Genomic DNA, 7,723 nt, shown 5'->3' with positions numbered 1-7,723 from the left:
CATCCCAACATATCTATCTTAAACTAAACCTAGATATATCCCAACATATCTATTCTTAAATAAACCTTGATACATCCCAACATATCTATCTTAAACTAAACCTAGATATATCCCAACATATCTATTCTTAAATAAACCTTGATACATCCCAACATATCTATCTTAAACTAAATCTAGATATATCCCAACATATCTATCTTAAACTAAACCTAGATATATCCCAACATATCTATTCTTAATTAAACCTAGATATATCTCAACATATATTTTCTTAACTAAACCTAAATATATCCCAACATATCTCTCCGTAACTAAACCTAGATATGTCCCAACATATATCTCCGTGGCTAAACCTAGATATATCCCATCATATCTTTGCTTAACTAAACCTAAATATAACCCAAAATATCTATCCGCAACTAAACCTAGATATATCCCAACATATATCTCCGTGGCTAAAAATAGATAACCTCCAACATATCTGTTCTGAGTTAAACCTAGATATATCCCAACACATCTAACATGAGCTAATCCTGGATAAGGATGAAAAATCAAGAACCCAATTCTTTCTTTATAAAATAATTGTACTGCAGTTTCTGGGAGGATGAAAAACAAAACTCTGCCTTAGCATATTGTTTAAATTCCTTCAAAAACAGGGGTACAGAATTGATGTAAGTAAAGTTGCTGTTGCTGTTTTATCTTGAACCTAGATATTTAAAAATCTCCTAAAATGAAAATATCTGGATTCTGTAAAGGGGTTTGTAAACAATGCTGAATAAAATACAGTGGATGTTTGGAGATTGTCGGTACCTTCCTCCCACCTTTTAGCCTAGTTCAGGTATCCTTCCTCACCCCTTTCCCCCACCTTCCAACCTGAATCAGGTTTCCTTCCCACCTTCCTTCCTTATAACCTAGCTCAATTATCCTTTATCCCATCTGAAAATTTAATCCCTTTTCTTAACTTTAAAGTGCTGTTTTAATTCAGTTTTTTCAGCCCAAAAAGTGAGATCTGTGATAAATGATTCCACATTCCAAGCCTGGATTTTCTTCCCTAAATATACCAACTCGGTTTAACTGCACTGGGGACATTAGGAAAGAATTTAAAATAGCTGGATATTAGAGAATACTGAATTGCTAAGGTAACACATATTATATATGTTGACATGTTGCACCTTGTCATAGATTAATGGTACACGATCACTTATTCTAAATAAAATCAAATAACTAATTTTGTACAATTGTTTAGTAGTAATATAAGAAAAAATGCTTAAAGGGGCTGTACATGTACTTTCAAGTGACCTTCAATGCAAAGATCGCAATATACGATTCAATTAGCTATCATTATCAATGGTTATAATTTTACAAATGATTATTTTCGATTGTGAGTTCTCTTCAAAAGTATATTGCGCATTCTGCTGCAGGAAAACATATAGAAATAATCAGACTTAAACATTTTTAAACCTAGAAAAACCTCAACCTAAATGTAATCCAAGAAATCACAATAGTTTTATTAACAACATTAATCAACCCATAATGCTCCGTCTGTTAAAAAATACTGTTTTATGAAAATGTTCTCTGCAGAAACCTGGTGCTATGTTGGGAAGGATATCTTTGTGCTTAGAAAAGATAAAAATAAAGATCTTTATATTATATAATATCATGATGAGAGGAGACAATGGATTAACTAATTCTTTTATTTCTCTTCGAATCCCATTCAAGGATTCATTTAGGATTACGTTCCATTCAAAATATCTACTGTAGTAAATAATCCTTTCAACCCTTCCAATCATAGACCTAACAGGAGGGGGGGTGCTTCAGTGACTATTTTAGACCCCCTCCCCTCCCCTCACTCCACCTCCACCCTTCCCCTTTAGTAACTATTTAAAACCTGAACTCTAAACCAAGGATTCGCCTCATTGATCTCAACCAAAGTGTTTCTCACCCTATTCTCCCCTTACCCTTCCATTTGTTACTACCTTTACCCCGTTACCCCCCTCTCCATTTCCCTGCTATTTANAACTTTAGGTTGTTCCTCTGTCTGTACCGAACCTCGATCTATAATTTCATTAATTTGCTACAAATTATAATTTTCTCTGTCATCAGTTTTCATTTTTCACAGATATTTAGGGTTAAACCTTGGTGGTCAGTATCTATTTGAACTCTGGAGACAGTTTCTCTCATAGTCTTGAGCTATGGTTCGGCCACTATCCGTCCTAACTCGGAGTAGGGTTCTAATCCCGACATAGGCTTTGCCAGTATATGTCATATCTCCGGAGTAGGGGGTTCGACATTACTTGGAGAAAGGTTTTGTAAATATTCATCCTAACCACAAACTAGGTTTCGTTTAGTATGCAATGTAAGCCTAGAGTAAGGTTTGTTCGGTATCTTTCCTACCCCCGGAGTAGGATTCGGTCCGTATCTGTCCCAACCTGAGAGCAGGGCCCTATATTTATATTTGTTTTCTAGAAATAAAATCGTTGTTTTCAAGATAGTATTTCATTCTCAGAAACTTTATTTCAAGATCTGATTCTAAATAAACTTTATTTACTTCATGGGTCTGTTCCATGAGGAAGAAACTAATACTTTTACTTGGTAAAATAACAATTCGACAGATATATATATAATTTCTCATAAAGCGCTATAAAAATTAAAACATTAAAATTTTAAGACACCATTTGTGAATTTTTATGTGGGCCTTATTTACAAAATTAAGAAATCTGTTAATTAATTGCTTGAATAAAACTGCACTTCGTAAAATAACAATTAGAAAAATATTTCCCATAAAGCGTTCAACAAATCAAACCAATAAAATTCTAAGATAACATTCGGGGATTTTTTATAAACAAAGGCAATTTTAATTATCCTTATGCAAGAGAAGATCAGAATAAATCTGATAATAAATTAACAATTTATAATGAAGACATAAAATGTATCCATTGACATATTGAACCAATCCTGAAAGAATCTGTATCAATTAACCCCCCGCCTTCTCCGCAGGATGGAATTAAACCTATATTTTAATGGATTCATTTCATATCTGTATCCTCCTCCTCCTTCTTCAACAATACAATTGTAAACTTATTTTTTTATTTCATATTTTCATCATTAATGTTAGTAAAGAAAATAGTTCAGTCGAGGACTTTAACGACAGTTATGAATTTGTCCCTGATTTTATATAAAATTTTAGAGTTTCCGAATTATTTGCAAGTTGCAAAGATATTTGAATTAAAAAATTTGAGTTTGTGGCAAAGACTAAATCCCTTTAATATTTAGAGGAAAATTTTTTCTCAATCCCTTTAATATTTAGAGGAAAATTTTTTGTTTATCCTGTGTGTGTGTTCAGGAAGCCGCAGCTCTAAACATTTTGGGTAAAACTTCAGTTTAAATCATATGCTTCATGATTTCATATTTCTTATCCATAATACAAATTATGTGTTACAATGAGAGAGAATTTGCAGCTCTTTGATCCATCCTGCTCCACCGGATAAATTTAATCAAGCATTGATAATCCTAGCTCTAGATCTTTAGGTTTAGAAGTCTATAAGTAGTTATAATTCTAGTTCGAGTTCTAGTTAGTTCTATATCTAGTTTCAGTTCTAGTTCTAGTTCTATATCTAGTTTCAGTTCTTTCTAGTTCTATATCTAGTTTCAGTTCTAGGTCTAGTTCTAGTTCTAGTTCTAGTTCTAGTTCTAGTTCTAGTTCTAGTTCTAGTTCTAGTTCTAGTTCTAGTTCTAGTTCTAGTTCTAGTTACCTAGTTCTTGATCTTGTTCTAGCTCTAACTCTGGTTCAGGTTCTAGTTCTAGTTTTAGTTCTACTTCTTGCTCTAGCTCTGTTTCAAGTTCTGGTTCCAAGTAATCCAAGAGAAAAGGTGATTATCTATAATTTGATTCATTAGAAAATGTGATGATGGTATAATTACTAGTATCATCTACTGGTTCAGGGATTAGGCAGTTTTGGTTTCTGTTTTGGGTAAAGGTTCCATTTGTGCTAAAGGTTCCTCTGTAGCCACATAATCATTCTGCCGCTCCAAGTTCCTTCTGTAGATCTAGATTTCTTTTATGGTTATGATTTGTTTTGAATCTCCATAATTGTGCTCCAAGTACCTTGTTTCAAGATTTTTTTTAGGTAGGTCTGAGTTCCTCATCTAGCTCAGGGTTTCTCCTAAAGCTCAAGGTTCCTCCTCTAGCTCAAGGTTCCTCCTCTAGCTCTAGGTTCCTCTCTAGCTCAGGGTTCCTCCTCTAGCTCTTGGTTCCTCCTCTAGCTCAGGGTTCCTCCTCTAGCTTAAGGTTCCTCCACTAGCTCTAGGTTCCTCCTCTAGCTCAAGGTTCCTCCTCTAGCTCAAGGTTCTTCCTCTAGCTCTAGGTTCCTCATCTAGATCAAGGTTCCTCCTCTAGCTCAAGGTTCCTACTCTAGCTCAAGGTTCCTCCTTTAGCTCTAGGTTCCTCCTATAGCTCCAGGTAACTTTTGTAGCTCAAGGTGCCTTAGTCTAAGTTCTTCCTGTAGTTGTAGGTTTCAAATCTAGCTCCATGTAGCTCCAGGTTTCTCCTGCAACTCCTGGGGTTTCTACAGCTCCAGGTTTCTCCTGTAACTCCTTGGTTTTTCTACAGCTCCAGGTTCCCCCTGTAACTTTAGGTTGCTCCTCAAGCTTTAGGATCCGAGATTAGCAGAAATTCCTTCTCACCATGTCTTATAATCCCATCTTTACTCTTAAAAACTTAAAAATAGATTTTACTATTTCTAATCGCTTTTTTTCCCAAAGTAAGTTGGGTATTCATTTACTATTAATTGCCACTTCCTGACTCCCGTATCTATATATATAAAGTTGTAATCTCAGTTTGCCTGTCTGTTGTATGTTTGTCCGATCATAACTCAGGAACCCCTGGACCAATTTGCCTCAAGTATTGATTGGGGAACTCGGGAGACCCGCTTGAATGTTCTTAGCTTGGTTTTGAGATTCTCATGTGAGTTGGTCGACTTAAATAGCGAAAATTTAGTTTACCGGTAAACTCGTTAAAGTGCGAGTAAAAGGCATGAATAACTTTTAGCAACCTGGTCAGCGCTGGGTTCCCAAGCTAGTTTGATATACAAATATAAGCATGATTATTCAAGCCCTATTTGGTCGAGAAATTGGTAAAAAATATCTTTTATGGTTTTAATGTTTTTCAAAAATGGTCTCTGTTTTTTACCCCTCCCCTCTTTTCTACCCTTCTCCAATTTTGATAATAGCCTAGGCCCCTGAACCCTTATCTATAAACTGGAAGCAGTCCAACTCTACTTAATCAGGGCACTTTACACTCTCTTCTATTGGATCAGGAAATGAGCCCTTATATTCATCCAACCAACTTCTTAGTTTTCCGGAAAATTATGTGGATCAGTTCAAAGACTAGACAAGAATGTTTTCCAAAACAAATACTTACACAATAATGAGTTTACAGCATCACACACACTTATTATAATTAAGTTAAATAAAAAAAATCTTCTATTGCATTTTTAGGAAGCCACTCATGAATATTTGCAGGAAATATTCGATCTTGGTCTCATTGTTACAGAGAGAGTTTCTAAGTTGAACAGTTAAAAGGAACTACTGTTTATTGTTACTGACACTTCTAAGTTGAAAAGTCTCTTAGAATTAGAAAATACCTTTAATCCGTGCAGAATCACTGCCCCCTCTCTGCAGTGTTCTAACCTCCTAATACCCCCCTCTCCCTTGGAATATTTCCCCAACCCTTTATCCAATCAAGCATATTGGCCTGGATTCATTCATATATAGTCACGTTCACAGAAATATATCTTTATACATACTTTCAAGTCCAGGGGATAGTTTACATTTTACATACACATATATCTATTTGTGTAATGTTCCTGTTATAAGTAATAACGAATATATGCGATACGTACATTGTATGTATACATGTGTGGTATACAAATTTGGGATACAAGCCACAGACTTTGATACAAAATACAAAATGCGGATACAAGGTCTCTTTGACCTCCATAACATCTTTATCCTCATTAACCTCCCTAACCTCCTTAACATCTTTAACCTCTCTCTAGTAGCCTGAAGATGTAGAATATTCCCCTAAGGGTGAGTAGTTGATGTGATATATTTACAATAATAAACAGATTTATTCTATAGAGAACCTTCCAGTAACTTCATTTATCCAGATACATATATCCGTCCTATACATTCATTAATCCTGTATACTAGATATATATAGATCCTAGATACCTGGTTATCCGTCCTATACATTCATTAATCCTGTATACTGGATATACATAGATCTTACATACCTGGATACATATATCCATCCTATACATTCATAAATCCTATATATAGATTCTACATACCTGGATACACATATTCGTCCTATACATTCATAAATCCTATATATAGATTCTACATACCTGGATACATATATCCGTCCTATACATTGATTAATCCTGTATACTGGATATACATAGATCCTACATACCTGGATACATTTATCCGTCCTATACATTCATTAATTCTATATACTAGATATACATAGATCCTACATACCTGGATACATATATCCGTCCTATACATTCATTAATCCTGTATACTAGATGTACATAGATCCTTCATACCTGGATACATTTATCCGTCTTATATATTCATTAATCCTGTATACTAGATATACATAGATCCTAGATACCTGGATACATATATCCGTCCTGTACATTCATTAATCCTGTAAACATATATATAGAGATCCTAGATACCTGGATACATATATCCGTCCTATACATTCCTTAATCCTATATACTGGATATATATAGATCCTATATACCTGGATACATACATCCATCCTATACATTCATTAATCCTATATACTAGATATATATAGATCCTACATACCTGGATACATATATCCGTCCTATACATTCATTAATCCTGTGTACTAGATATATATAGATCTTCTATACCTGGATACATATATCCGTCCTATTCATTCATTGATCCTGTAAACTAGATATACATAGATCCTACATACCTGGATACATATATCCGTCCTATACATTCATTAATCCTATATACTGGATATACATAGATCCTACATACCTGGATACATATATCCGTCCTATACATTCATTAATCCAATATACTGGATATACATAGATCCTAAATATCCGAATACAACGTGAACAAGTCTACAAATAAGATACTAAGAAAAAGCAAAAATTAAGTGAAAAAAATTAAGAATGTTAAATTCTATACATATTTTGTAAATTCTCTAAACCTCACTAACTTCTAAAACATCATTGGCAAACTTTCGAAAGGGAATGAATGAATAAAAGGTGGTATAATATGACTAATATGGGCAGTAAATATGGTGTTCACCAATGATTAATAATTCTTTAAAATGCCGCGTACGATGAGCGCGGTTAAGTTTTCCATTACAATTTACACTATATCATATGAAGTGTGAGTAATTCATGAAAATTGCCAAAAAAAAACATTTGAAATGCGTATTTTTGCGAAAAGAATTTTTTAAAGGTTTTTTTGACATAACTCAGTCAATTTAATTTTTTTTTTATTTCAACGGATTTCTTTTTTCTAAACAATAACAAAAATGACATAATAAATTCAAGGAAAACATTATTTAGGAGAATTTGTCTACATTTATGCATAGTTTTAAGAGATATTGAACTAAAAATTTAGATTAGAGCTCACTCCTTATGGTAAATTTTGCAATGGGA

This window comes from Eurytemora carolleeae, unplaced genomic scaffold (genome assembly GCF_000591075.1).
Source record: "Eurytemora carolleeae unplaced genomic scaffold, Eaff_2.0 scaffold51, whole genome shotgun sequence".
Classification (NCBI taxonomy): domain Eukaryota; kingdom Metazoa; phylum Arthropoda; class Copepoda; order Calanoida; family Temoridae; genus Eurytemora; species Eurytemora carolleeae.
This window is presented reverse-complemented; position numbering follows the sequence as displayed.